Genomic DNA, 15,143 nt, shown 5'->3' with positions numbered 1-15,143 from the left:
CAAAGCAGCCCTGGAGACTTTGTTTCCTTGTGGCAAAGTGAACCCATGTCCTACCCAGTAATTTAGCACTTAGTGAATTAACTTAAAAAGTTGAGCAACAAATTTAGTAAAGGGTTTTGGTGATAGGAACTTACTTTCCTACTAAGATACTTCATGCGTATTTGTTGCAAAATAAACTTATTTTAGAAGAAAAGTAGCAAAGGAATCTTTCATTTTCTATCAGGGATGAAGACTTTCACTGGTTCGCTGACCTTCCTCTTCTTCCTGGAGCTCTCAGAACTTTGCTGACTGTACACAAAATTCATTCTTTGAATGTGATTGTCTCATTCCTCTTCCTCCTCATCACAGTCGAAACCCTGATGGGCGATCTCAGTAGTGCTGCTCTCCTGAAAGAGATTGTTCTCCAAATCAGACACTCTGGTGGCCTCAGTTGTGACTTTTACTTTCATGTTATGAAAGCCAGTGGAGACCACCCCCACTTATAGGTTTACAGGTTCCCCCTCGAACAACAGGAAGTGTGAGTTTACCCCTTCTTTAAAACCAGGGAGTTGGTAATCATTTGGGGTCACTGCATTATAGTAGTGGAGTTTCATAGTAAGTATAACATCATTAGGAATGGGTCCAAGGTTCTGCATCAGTAGATACAGTTTACGGATCAGTAGAACACTGGCTTTCTTAATATAGTCACTGTTTGTCCCACTTTCAAAGCTTGTGCTACTGCTGTCAAAATCCATAGTGGCTCCTTCTTTTGTGTATCTGAATTTGACCTGGTATATCTCAGTCACTTTCTTGGATTCCTTGGGATTTGTGGAAAGTGTAAGTACTGTCATGTATAGGTATCTCTTTTCCAAAGCATCAAAACAACCTTGAATCCACTTGATAATATGCAGTGACCCTGGACATTTTTTATCTTCTCAGAGGATTTTAAAACTGAGGTCATCCAAATGGCATTCTCCATAAGAACTCTCTGGAAATAGGCCCCTCAGATATGTTATACACCATTATCAGTGACTCATGCTCATTAGTGATTTGAGATGCTTTGTGAATTCTGATAGCATGAGAGAACTGAGCAGTGGCCTTTATAGTAATGTATCAGGATTCTTTTAACCAGTTTAACCTCAGCAGGTCCATGCCTCCAGTGAGGGGGTCACAAGTTAACTTTAGCCTGCACCAAGACTTCCTTCAGACCTGCACTGCTCACCACTTAGAAGGAGGAGGGCTCCCCTGAGCTGCCCAGGAAGAGAGCTGTACTGGAATAGGGTGATGCCATGAACACCTTGGGTGTATCTGCTAGATCCAGGAGCACACTGGCCTTAAAGAGATGTGCAGGTTGCAGAGCAATATGACAGGAGGGCCAGGACCAGAAACCCTGCATTCCTGCAAGGATCCCTCACAGCTCTCATGTTGTTTTTCCAGAGGCTGCATCATCTGCCCTCATGGGTCACTGGATGTTTGTGAGGCCAGAGCTGGGTGAGGAGAGTCAAGTCAACCATCCCATGTATTAACAGCAATGCTGAAGAACAGGGATGTCCAGGGTTGGCAAACCAACCCCTCCCATCACAGGGCTGGCCTAGTGTTGACCTCCAAGTGCCACTACAATTCACCAAGAACACCAAGGGGATAAACATCTCCTTTAACACACTACCAGGACAGGGCCCCAAATATGCTTCATCATAAGAAAAATCCAGGCAAGCTGAGAGCTATGGTACTTGAGAGCAGCAATAGCACTTCCTTCTTGCAAGAAATGACTACTTTGCCACACAATAGGCATGAATACCTTCTTCTGCAGGAACAAATGAAAGCTATGAACAAAATTTTCCTGCTTCAGCCAAATTTGGTCAGTGGCTTGAGAGTCTTGGGGTGCTTCAGCACCAGGCTGAGGGAATGCCACAGGCCCTAAGGGAATGCTGTCTCCCTTGGGGGCAGAGATGCTAGAAAAGAGCCCAGTGTTTGGCAGGGCAGGTGGGAGAATCTCAGGCAAAGGAAACTGGGAATGTTTAATAAGTAGCCCCAAGAGAGAAAAAGAAGCTGTGTTGGGCTGCCTGGGGAAGTGAGGTTGGGAGAAAGAGAAGGAGGTGGTCCCCAAACCTCTTCAGATTTGGGAGCTGTGCTGGATCCTTGAGGAGATGCAGGGTTTGTGGTCCTGACCCTCCTGTGGCCCAGACTAAATCATTCAAGGCTCTTCCATTGTTCCTGCAAGCTCCAGTTAATGAGTCTGCTCAAGTCAATAATTTCACTATAGTCTATCCCATTTTAATTAAACTGAATAATAAAAAGAGAGCCTGACAGCCCTCATACCCCAACTGACCTTCCCAAGATGGTACTAGAGAAAGTTGTTGACAACATGCTACAGGGCAGATGAGCTACAACAAGTACTTCACTTAAGTCAGAAAAAGACACCATATGATATCACTTGTATGTGGCATCTAAAATGTGGCACAAATGAACTTATCTATGAAACAGAAACAGATCCACAGACACAGAAAACAGTCTTGTGGTTGCCGAGGGGCAGGAGGAAAGGATGGATTGTGAGTTTGGGATTAGTAAATGCAAATTCTATACATAGAATGGATAAACAATGAGGTCCTACTGTATAGCACAGGGAACTATATTCAATATCCTATGATATGACCAAAGGAACAGAAAAAGAGATTTTGATAGGCATAAAGTGATAGAAAGTTGGAAGTGAAAACACATGTGCAGCTGGGAAGATACTGGAGCTAAGTTCAAAACGGGTTTCCAAATTCAAGAACTTTCCAAGGACTGATTGAAGAGAAGTGAATTACAATACTAGCACTACTTACTATTTGCTATTTGCTAGATGCCATACTTAACTCTTCACTGTGTTTTTAATCCAATCCCAACAATAATTTCTGTTGTGTTGGTCCTGTTAGCTTTGTATCTGGGATACAAGGTAACTCAGTGATTAATTAATAGAATCAGAAACCAAATCTAGCTTTGTATGTTGTAAATCCTTTACTTTTCATTGACATAATCTGCCAAGTAGGTTTTTGAAACCTAATTAGGATTACATTTTATATTGTTGAAAATCTGTACTGATAGTCTCAATATTCAGATTTTTAAAACTTATCCTGTATAATGGGAATATGCAATGACTAGTATAAAATGAAGCATAGAGTGTACAGAGACAGAAAGTATGGGCTTTAACATCAGGGGCATCTTCTGCCAGGGAGAGCTTTGTCAAGCTGTATAAACCCCTGAAGTATATTTTCTTTATCTTTGAAAGACATTAAAAACATTTCTAAAAAAAAAAAAAATCCTATGATAAACCATAATGGAAATGAATATGAAACAGAATATATATATATGTGTGTGTGTGTGTGTGTGTATATATATATGTAAGTATATATATATATATATATATGTATATATATAACTGAGTCACTTTTCTGTACACCAGAAACTAACACAACAGTATAAAGCAACTATACTTCAATAAAATAAAATAAAACACGTCTTCACTAACTAAATAAGGATCAAAAACACCTAAACAACCTTCCATTTCTACAGTATCTCCTCTCCAACAAGCTTGGTGCATGACTTTCTGCCCACAGGCAGATCATCTAAGGCTGTGGAAGCAAGAGCTGCTCTTCTCACAAAAAGGGGTGGTGATGGTACCTATGTCAGTGGACCAAATTGATGATGGCGTCCACTGAAACTGAAAGATTTTTTAAGAGCAGTTTCTGTGCTCTGAAAGAGGTTAAATAGAAAAGCTGGCGCAGAATTGACAACACAATTTAGGGACACACACCCAGTGGGTGTTCCCCAAAATGTCAGCTGAAGAAAGGAAGGAATGTAAATTAGTGCCTGCCTCCAGATGAGAGGGGTCCCCACAGGCCTGGGGCTCTTAGCAGGCCCCTACCATCCCCCCACCCCAATGGGAAGGAGACAGAATTCTCCTGGCCAGTCCTCTCAAAAGGCCAGCCACCAGTGCTAGGTGCCCTCTTGTCTGGCTGTCAGTGCAGGGTGCTTGGAGCCCTTGCCAGGGAGACCCAGGCCAGTCATCTGCGGGACGTTGGAACAGCAAATCCTCGTGAGAGCACTGGGTTAAATTATTAAAACCTGACAGATTCTGTGAGCCACCAGCGCTGTTTGCTCTCTGTGCCGGGGCAGAGGCCAACCTGGGCTAGGAGGCAGCCCATGGTGCTTTGAGGAGTGACCAGCAATCAGCTGGCTGGTGTTTTGGGGGGCGCAATGGAAAGAGCCCAGGCTGAGAGTCAGAAGCTGAAGCTTCTGTAAACTGGAGAAATCACAACTTTCCTCGGTTTTAGCCTATTCCCCACGAGAAGATCAATTCCAGCTCTAAAACTATGAATATTTTCTGAGATAAAGATAAAAATGGAGTGTGCTCTTAAATTATTCACCCTGCCTGTGACCTATTCCATAAAAATGGAGAAGGAAGTGACAGCACTGTAGCTCTTGGTGGGTTGAGATGTTGCCAGGGGCCAGTGAACCCTCAAGGTGAGATGATGCAACCTGGCTCATCACAAGTAAAGCGTGAACGATTCTACACCATCCTGACTTCTCCAATCACAGGGACCAGGAGGAGGACAGAGAGGCAGCTAATCATCTGGCAAACAGATAATCAGCTAAACAGGAACTTTTATCTGATTTTTTAGAAAAAAAATAGACAAAAATATTAGAAAAATACATAGGAGAAAAGCTTCAAGATTGAGGACTGGGCAAAAACTTAATTTTCAATGTCAAAAGCTGAACATTACTTGGGTCTTATTCTTTTTGTTCCTTCTGTAGCAAACCCTAATTGCCCTTCTGACCGATGGATGCCTCAGGCAGAGTAGAATTATAACTGTGTGTTTGGAAAAGCAAAAGAAAAATGTAAGTTCATTTTTTTTAATATTACCTTGTTTATTCATTTTAATATGAAATTGACCAAATCTTCAGATGTTACACTAAATGGTCAACAAAAATACCAATGAATCTGCCTCCTGTGCAGTAATTTTTTCTAAAACATAAAATTTTTATATTTTCCAAGGTTAGTCTGTTCTAAACTCCATGACACTGTATCTTACTAGATTTCTCATAGATGAGAAAGTATATCAATGTAGGCAGAATCTCATCTCTCTGATTTTCCTGTATTCATGGCCACATTGAAATTTGGTGGGCACAGAGGTAGCTTACCAATAATTCACCATGTGTAATCAAATATATGTTTAATCAAGGAAGTCATTACATTTTGCTGCGTTAACAAGACAAAACAAACTTAAAACAGTGTGACTTAGAGTGAGAATGAAATGTAACTTTGTAGATTGATTAATCACCACAATATTTTCATAATGACCAGATTGGCACTTTATATAGAAGCACATATTTTAGTTAAAACATGTCATTCCTTTTCAATTGGAATCAACGTGTATGGCACTTAAATCCTATTTTGATAAGTAATTAAATGCCACACACCAACTAAATGCTTCCTGAACTTCATCCAAAGACTGACCTTTCTTAAAATGTAAATATTTCAGGAAAATTAGGCTTTAAACTAATTAATAAATATTTTAAGGCAGGCAAGGATGAGAGAATGAAACACTAAATGAAAATGGTAAATGTTGCTGAAGGTTGGAAGTGTCTCCAAATAAGGACAACATAAATGGAAGGAGGATGGAAATAGCATACTTGGTTTACCTCACATCTTTGCAACAATATGACAATGAATGACCGGCAAAGGCCACACTGCTGTGTAGTCAGAGGTCGCTGATCCCTTTTAACACCAATATATAGTGGAAACAGGTCTCCAAACCATATTGGCTACAGCTTCAAGTGATGGATTATTGTTTCTGTGGGAACCAAGCCCCAAATCAGTGAAGCATATTCAACTGAAGCACAGCCTAGAAGCAGTTTGAGCTACTTATATCATAGGGCAATAAACAAATGTTCCAAAAGTGACTTCTCACAGTCCATATTAACTGCGACTCTAAGGTTAAGTGGCTACTTTTCTGTTGACTTCCTTTAAGGGAAAAAAAAAAAAAAAGGCTGAGTGGCTAACTTTATAAAGTTATATATTTAAAGAATAAATTAAGATTATTTGATCTTAACTTCATAATATTTTCCTCTAGCTCTCATTTCTCACCGTCTAGTTCTTTAAAGATATGGATATAACAATATTCTCACTAAATGTTCACATTTTGCCTTTTTATTCAGGGTTTAAAAAAACAATATATTCTTACCTTGCATTTTTATGGCATTCTAAGGACAAATACTCTATTATGAATATATCACCTGCTTTATATTGAGAGTCAAGAGGAAAACAGTATTCAGTATACTGTACACATTTCTATTTTACATACCTTTATGTCATGGTTGAAGGAATAGTTTTTAAAATCATTTAACTAACTCAGGCATATCTACTGGATGCTGACTACTGAAATACAGCTTCCATTGTTGTTTCTCTAATTCCCCAAAGAGAAAGAAACCTCTATGTGCAAATTCTTTCATCAAGTAGACTTTAAAATGTTCATTTCATCTCCCCAGTCACCACCTGTGAAATAAACACCAAAGAAATTTAAATTGAATGTCAGATTTTCCCAAGCAGACTTAAACTGATTTCTGAAGAGACAAAGTCTCATGCCCAATAGTTTTTCTTAATTTAATCATCTCCAAAAAGAATTGTTTCTTCCTCAGGCTAAATCTATTATCTGGAGGATATAACCTATGATCATATTCAAGGAAATGACAGATTAAACTGTGAAATGAAACACTCTTTATGAGTCTGTTGAAATAAATTTTTTTTTACTATCAAAGCATGCTATAATTTGTACTATGAAATATTACTTGATAATCAACATGTAACAATTGAGGCATATTCTTCAAGAGGCTAAACTAGTCCAGTTGCTTAAAATTAAGGTTTGAGTTCAAATATAGTATACTCTTTTCCTAAAAGAGTAAATGCAACTTCTCAACACATGCAGTTAGAAAGTTATATATAGCCTTTGTTTTTGAAAGTTCATTCGTAAGTCACTTTTATGATATGCTGGGCAGAAAACACAATTCAAAAAACTCACCTATGAATGACACGACAATTCCTAGGTTAGCCCATGAGGGCCTATTTAATCAATAAGTTTTTTACATGTTGCATATGTAAAGTTAGCATGCAAAAAAATTGAAAATAACCATTATGTATAGCTATTGTCCTCATTTAAAAATGATAATTATGTCACTAAATTTTTAAAAAGTGTTCACAGTAGTTTCCTGATATGTTGAAATATTATCTAACAAAAACAAATAAAAGAAACAAATATAATTCTTTTTTTAAAAATTATCTTAAATGATCATGCTTGAGAAAAATGTTAGAGGCAGATGTGAAAGTAGATAAGGCTTTCCTAAGGTTATTATTGGGAGGAATTTGGTGATTTCTAGGAGTATAAAGGGTGATGGTGTTAATTCGTTATACATATTTATACAAGAAAAAGTTTAGTTTTTATTAGTAGAGGAACATCACTAATACTAGTCTTATGTGAGCTCAGGGTGAATTTGGAACTCATAAATGGAAAAATAAATGCATACTTTTTTTCTTTGAAGGTAATAAAATTTCCTTAATCACAAAACCAAAAGACCTTTAATTTTTTTTTTCCCAGGATTACTTCTCTATTTATATTGTAGGCTTTCTTTGTCTCTCAGTAGTTCTTTTCAATGTTCTAAAAATCTCCCCGCCCCCCAATGTCATAAACTTTCACTATTTCTGATCCGAAAGTACTCAGGTGATGACAGTACAGTGGCATTCAAGTCCTGTCCTCTCACTAAGATCATAGCTCCTCTAACTGCCAGAGACCTGTGACTGCTGGACCTGAACTTCTGGGACCTATGTGGTAGATTAATGGAAAACAATTATGTCTGCTACCTGATCCCTGAATATACATCCCCTGGGGGAAGAGCAATGGAGAAAGGAGGAAGAAAGAATCCAAGAGAGGCAGAGATTGAAAGATTTTGCACAGCAGAGAGGTAAAATAACTAAACAACACTCAGCCTTAGGTATAAGCCCATGTCTCCATCCTTACAAATCTCAGAAGAATCAGAACACTACCTATCTTGTCAAGGAAGATGAGAAGCAAGATGGTATTTTCCCTGGGAATATATTGAGAGTTGCAAGACACTTTAAACCATCCAGCATTAGACCTATAACCTATGAACAACCAGTAATTCAGAAGGAAACTTTAAAAAGGTGAGAGTAAATTGTAATTTAAGTGTTATATACTGGTAGGCATTTCATATAACGTCAAATAAAGCCTACTTCCCAGAACACTTACCTAGTTGTAATTATTCATCTCGTGAGGCAAAGTCTGAAACTGTCCTTAGGAATCATGGTGTTTGAACATTCCTACTGAGCATATGAAATTAATCCTCAAACTTATAATGAATTGGAAAGAGGAATATTCTATATTCTAAGAAACTCATCATTATCTAGTCTTAAATGAAGTGTCCCAAACACAGTGAGGCCACTTCAAGAGACTTTGGAGGAAGTTCTATAAGGTCATATTTTCACTGATACATAATTTTAAATACCCTTTCTATACATAAAGAAGATTGGGCTCAGAAAAAAATATCCATTCCTTTTATTTGAGTTTGCAAAAGGAATTCAACTTTCCAGTCTATTTTCTACCTTTTTGCCCTTATTCTCATCATTTTTTTGAGTTGTTTTGTGTAAGCATGTTTTTTTCTCTACTTTGCATCACCCCCAACTTGTAAATATGAATGGGTTAATTAACATTCCTTTTAGCAAAATAATATCATATATGGGAAGGAACTTAAAACCCTCTGGTTCCAACTCCCCCAATTAACAGTAGAGGATACTAGGGCCTATAGTCACACAGTAGAAGATACTAATTCTAGGATTCAGATCTCAAACCTCTAGTGTTGTGTTCTCTGAACTGAATCACATTTTCTAGTTCATCTGGTTTCTTGGGTTTTAGCATCTTGTATTTAATATTAAATATATATATATATATATTGCCAATATAAAAGGCCTGAAATGAAAGTACGAGGGTGAGTCAAAAATCATCCACACTCTGGCTGCAGAATTTACAAAGTTTTAATATAACCCGAGTGCGGATAATTTTTGACTCACCCTTGTAATACAAAAAAAGTATAGAAAAATGAATAGAATAATTCATTAAGAATGCAAGTCTGATCACATTTCTCCTCAGTTCAGAACTCATCAATGCCATCTCATCTTATTCAGGATATTAGCTGAAGTCCTCACAATGGCTTATGAGGGTTTTTATGATCTTGTTCCCTGCTGTTTCTCTGACCTCTTCCATTATAGTTCTGACTTGCATTGACTCTGATCCAGCTACACTGGCCTCCACTATTCTTTAAATGCACCAAACCGTTTCTCCTTTAAGGTTTCTCCACCTGCTACTCCCTCTCCCTAGAATATTCTTCTTTCAGATATCTACATGGCTCACTCCCTCACTTTATTCAGATCTCTGATAGCTTGCCTGACCATAATATTTAAAATAGGGATAGTCCTCCTTCAGTGAGCACTCTGTTTTTCTTCTCTTTTTGTTTAATGGTATTTCTTACCATGTAACATAATCCACTAAATACACTTCATAAGGGCAAGGGCTTTGTTACTGTTGTTGTTTGCAAGAAAAATTCTTAACAAACCAGTCTCGCAGACTGTCAGTAGATACATGAGCCCAATCAAGATCATGTATATGTGATGATGTACAGCATCAAACTAAGTTTGTCAGCCATTTCTCTTTGGAATTGGGAATTTGAGCTGATTTATTAGCAGTCATCCTCATTTGTGGAACAACTTCTACAAAGAGATGGTAAACCCAAGGTTGTTCTTTGGACAAAATAATTTATACAGGGACAAACATGGGTATTCTCTTCCTCTATGGTTTCCCCTCTGTAAATCTTCTCTTGCCACATAAACACAGAGCTCAAATCCAAAATAAGAGATAGTCAAAAAGAGAGAGAGATAGTCCACGACTGATTCCAGTCAAGATAGGTACTTACAAAGTGGAAACATTTCTAGGTGTTAACAATGAGCAAGGAGGATGCGACTCGTTTCTCTGTGTTGGCAGCATTAAACACTCCATCTATCAAAATAAGTTTGTTTCCTCAAACTCTCTTAGAATTCCTACAGGATCATAAACTAACATAAGAATGTTCTTCTCTGCCTCATTGGAAAAAAAAGAGAGAAATGGAGATTCAGTTTTTCACTTATCATGATACTAAACAGATTAAAAAAAGTGTAAAAAGGGATCCATAAGCTTTGAGTCAGATTGTAAATAAATACAATCTGGGAACCTATATGTTCATATGTATCAAAATCACTTAAAGTTGTATATCTCTAGGTCTGATGATTTATAAGAATTTATCATAAAAAATGAATGACTCTAGTACAGATTTATTTACCAGGATACTCATATTGCATTATTTATAATAGTGAAAATATTAGGAAGAAATACTTAAATGTCCAACAATGCAATATTGATGTCTCACATTTTCCACAATGATCATTCACTATTTATGTACTTATTCATAAGCCATCCAATTCCTTCATGCATATGCATTAGAGTTATAGCATAAAAGGTATGGCATGAAGAATGGAATAAGTAGTATTAAAGTTAATCATTCACTGTAAATTTTACAAATAATTTTTTTTCGTATTTTTAAATTGACAACAGCTATGAGACCAAATGTCTCCCAACACATAAGTGACTTCACTTTTTAGAGAACAAAAAATGTTAATAAATACATTATAGAAGTAATACACATGGAATAATGCTTAAAATTTGATAACATACACTTTTACAAAGATTTCATATTTACAACAATAATAAAAATTTGCATTTATATAGTGATTTAGAGCTAATAAAGAATATTCATTCTCATTGTGTCAGTTAAATGTTCTGCAATATGATGAACTTCAAACTCATTTGTCCTCATTGGAGTCAGCATGGCCTGATGTGCACATGAATTTTCAGAGGACACTGCCTTTTTGATCAGCTTTTCTTGATTTTCAGCCAGTAGTTCTTTCCAAAGACTTGATTTGGTGAGTATTCCTGAGATTTATATTGGATTGACCTCTCAAGTTTTCAATAATTTGGGATCCCTGACTTCAGACTATTTCCCTATCCAGTGAGTTAATGGGTCTCAGACAACATTTTTACAAACTCCTTCATCTTTTTAAGTTTTTGCTCAAATGTCACCTTCTCAGCAAGGTCTACACTATCTACCCTAATAAAAACTGCAATCAACCACTTCTCACCTAATCTCACTTTTTAAAATCTTCTTTATACAATTCTCTATATTATCCATAGTACTTATCACTTGCTAACACTCTGTATGATTTAGTAATTTGTTATTTTTCTAACTCATTATCTATCTTGTACTTATAGAATTTAAGTTCCATGAGGGCAGAGCTTTTTAATTCTTTTCTTGGTCACTGGCATGTACTTATTGAGTGCTTACTATATGCCAAGCCCTTCTCTAGGCATATAGTAAGCACTCAAATACTAGCTGAAAGATAAATCTCCCTCCTGCTCAAGGACTTTCAGTAACTCCTTTCTACCTAATAGGCTAAAGTCTTCTCCATTTTCCAAATTCTTTAAAACCTGTTGACACACTACTTACATATTGCCTTTCCTCCTTAACTTGCATCCTTTGATGTAATCATGCCAACCCCCTAAGAGTCCTAAACTGTCAACCATTACAAAATAAAGACCAGATTTGTGAACATTGTATAGTAATCCTCCATAATCTATCCTCATCATGTCTTTTCAGTGTCAGCCTCTGGCTTTCATCTTTCCTTGCATCCTGTGAGACATGAAAGACACATAACCACCATTCCTTCTTCCAGGACTCACTTAAATTTCATTTCATCATTGAAGCTGTCTCAATATTCCTACCTCCAGCCTTATTCCTTTCCATGCTGAATTGAGCTCTACACATACTTCATTGTGGATATATTGGTTTACCAGCTAGGCCATTATCCCTTAACATTTTGGGAAATTTCTTATGTATTTTTGTATTATTGAATCTAGCACAGTGCATGACATATTAAATATTAAAAAATATTTGCTGAAAGAATGACTGCCATGCCAAATTTTCCCTTAGAATGTTCACCCGTGTCATTCTTCTCCTTGCATGATCATTATCTTGCCTCTCTATTTGACTCCGAACAATTTGTTATGGCTTTGACAATTCTTCCTTCATCTGCCCAAATCACTTCTGTCTTCTTTACTTCTCAGAAATAACACTTACTGTACAGCTTTATGTTAGACTATGTATAGTCATTCATTGTTACCTGTTTCCTAAGTGACCAACATTTCTAAGGCTAAGTGTCATGTCACAATGTTGGCCACCACCCTCCACCAAAGTTTGAACACATAGCAGCTAGTCAATACACAAATCAACTGATAATGATTCTGGGGCCTCAGATTTCTTTTTGTGTAGGAGTTCAGGACTGTCTTGACCTTTTAGTTCACACAGAATCTCTAACAGATAATGTCCTCACTTTTAGATATCCATAGGAACTAAGATTATCTTCTAGTTATAGCAGAACTCTAATTATGTCCCCAGATGTCTTTTCCTCAATTCCTTTATCTTAAATGCATATTTTTTTAGTATGAGGCAATTTCATGGTTCCTTAGCTTCTTAGCTAGGAAGCAAGAAAACATGTTTCTTTACTAAAAGTGATTTTCAAAGAGGTAATCTTTTGGTAAAGAAGTTTTTGAGTCAATAGGTTTGGGAAATACTACATTACCTAGCCCTTCTCTTGAAGAGTCACAACAAGTATTAGCAGATTAAAAGTCTGAGAAGTTTTGTAGATATGCTTATTTATTTACAAGTTATTTAGATTTAATATTCAGAATATCCTGTAAGGAAGGTAGTCATTCATTCTAATTTTATAATAGAGAACACTAAGGCACAAAGAAATTAATTAATTTGCTTAAGATCACACAGCTAGTAAGTGGTGAGCCCATGATAAGCATAGTGAACCACATGAATTGAAGATTTGTGTTCTTAAGAACCGCACCTAGTTTGTCAATACAATAGTCCATAGAAACAGCTTTTGTTTCAAGAGCATGCATCTTTTACTGAAATACAGTTGATTTACAATATTATATTAGTTTCAGGGGTACAGCATAGTGATTCAGTATTTTATAGATTATACTTCATTAAAAGTTATTACAAGATAATGGCTATAATTCTCTGTGCTGTACAATATATCCTTGTTGCTTATCTATTTTATATGCAATAGTTTGTATCTCTTAATCCCATACCCCTATCTTGTCCCTCCACTTTCCCTCTCCTCTCTGGTAACCACTAGTTTGTTTTCTACACCTGTCAGTCTGTTTCTGTTTTGCAATATATATTTTTTGGTCTTATTTTTCATACCTCACATATAAGTGATATCATAAAATATTTGTCTTTCTCTCTCTGACTTATTTCACTAAGCATAATACCCACCAGGTCCATTCGTGTCATTGCAAATGGCAAAAACTCATTCTTTTTTATGGCTGAGTAGTATTCTATTGTGTGTGTGTGTGTGTGTGTGTGTGTATAGAGAGAGATGTATATATACATCTCAAATCTTCTTGAGTCAAATCATCTGTTGATGAACTTGAGTTGCTTCCATGTCTTGGCTATTGCAAATAGTGCTGCTATGAACATTTAGGTATATGTATCTTTTCGAATTTATGGTTTTGTTTTCTCCAGATACATATCCAGGAGCAAAATTGCTGGATCATATGGTAGTTCTAGTTTTAGTTTTTTGAGGAACCTCCATTCTGTTTTCCATAGTGGCTGCACAAATTTACATTGGTGGGAATGCACAAGTGCACAAGGGTTCCCTTTTCTTCACATCCTCTCCAACATTTGTTAACTGTAGACTTTTTGATGGTATCTACTCTGAAAAGTTTGAAGTCATATCTCATTGTCATATCGATTTGTATTTCTCTACCAATTAGCAATTTTAAGCATCTTTTCATGTGCCTGTTAACCATCTTCATGTCTTTGGGAAAATGTCAATTTAGGTCTTCTGCCAGTTATTTGATTGGAGTGTCTGTCTCTTTGATACTGAGTTGTATGAGCTGTTTGTATTTTTGACTCTTAACTCCTTGTCAATCACATCATTTGCAAATATTTTCTCCATTATGTTGTATTTTCATTTGTTGATGGTTTTCTTTGCTGTGCAAAAGTTTTTAAGTTTAATTAGGTCCCATTTTTTTAATTTTTGCTTTTATTTATTTTGTCTTAGAAGACAGATCAAAAAAAAATTCCTATGACTTATGTCAAAGAGTTTTCTGTCTATGTTCTCTTCCAGGAGTTTTATGGTTTCCATTTTTACATTTAGTTCTTTAATTAATTTTGAATTTACTTTTTATATGGTGCGAGGGTGTGTTCTAATGTCATTCTTTGACATGTAACTGTCCAGCCCCAGCACCAGTTATTGAAGTGACTGTCTTTTCTCCATTATATAGTCTTGCTTCCTTTGTCATAGATTAATTGACCATAGGTGCAAGAGTTTAATACTGGGCTCTCTATTCTGCTTCATTGACCTATGTGTCTATTTTTGTACCAGTACCACACTGCTTTGATTACTCTAGCTTTGTATTATAGTCTGAAGCCAAGGAACATTACAACTTCAGCTTTTTTTTTTTTTTTCCTTTTTTTTTTCCCTCAAGATTGTTTTGGCAATTGAGTACTTTTGTGCTTCCATATGAATTTTAGGATTATTTGTTCTAGTCCTGTGGAAAAAAAGTTATGGGTATTTTGATAAAGATTGCATTAAAACTGTAGATTGTTTTGGGTAGTATGGTCATTTTAACAATATTAATTATTCCAGTTCAAGAGCAAAGGATATCTTTCCATTTCTTTTAAGACATGGAAGGAAACTAAGTGTCCACCAACAGATAATTGGATTAAGAAGATGTGGCATATGTACACAATGGAATATTGTTTAGCCATAAATACAGTGAAATATTTTCATTTGTAGCAACATGGATGGACCTAGAGAATATTAAGCTTAGTGAAATAAGTCACAGAGAGAAAGACAAATACTGTATGAGATAAAACCAAAAAAATGTATACTGCAAGACAGAAACTGGCTCACAGATATGGAAAACTAGTTTGTGGTTACCAAAGGGGAAAGG

At 36.4% G+C, this 15,143-nt stretch overlaps 1 pseudogene; it reads right to left on the bottom strand.

Annotated features, from left to right (window-relative positions):
* Nucleotides 1-209: 209 nt before the first annotated feature.
* Nucleotides 210-903, bottom strand: LOC130841253 (HORMA domain-containing protein 2-like; annotated as a pseudogene).
* Nucleotides 904-15,143: the final 14,240 nt, after the last annotated feature.

The sequence above is a fragment of the Hippopotamus amphibius genome, chromosome X, assembly GCF_030028045.1.
Source record: "Hippopotamus amphibius kiboko isolate mHipAmp2 chromosome X, mHipAmp2.hap2, whole genome shotgun sequence".
In the NCBI taxonomy this organism is placed as follows: Eukaryota; Metazoa; Chordata; class Mammalia; order Artiodactyla; family Hippopotamidae; genus Hippopotamus; species Hippopotamus amphibius.
This window is presented reverse-complemented; position numbering and strand designations above follow the sequence as displayed.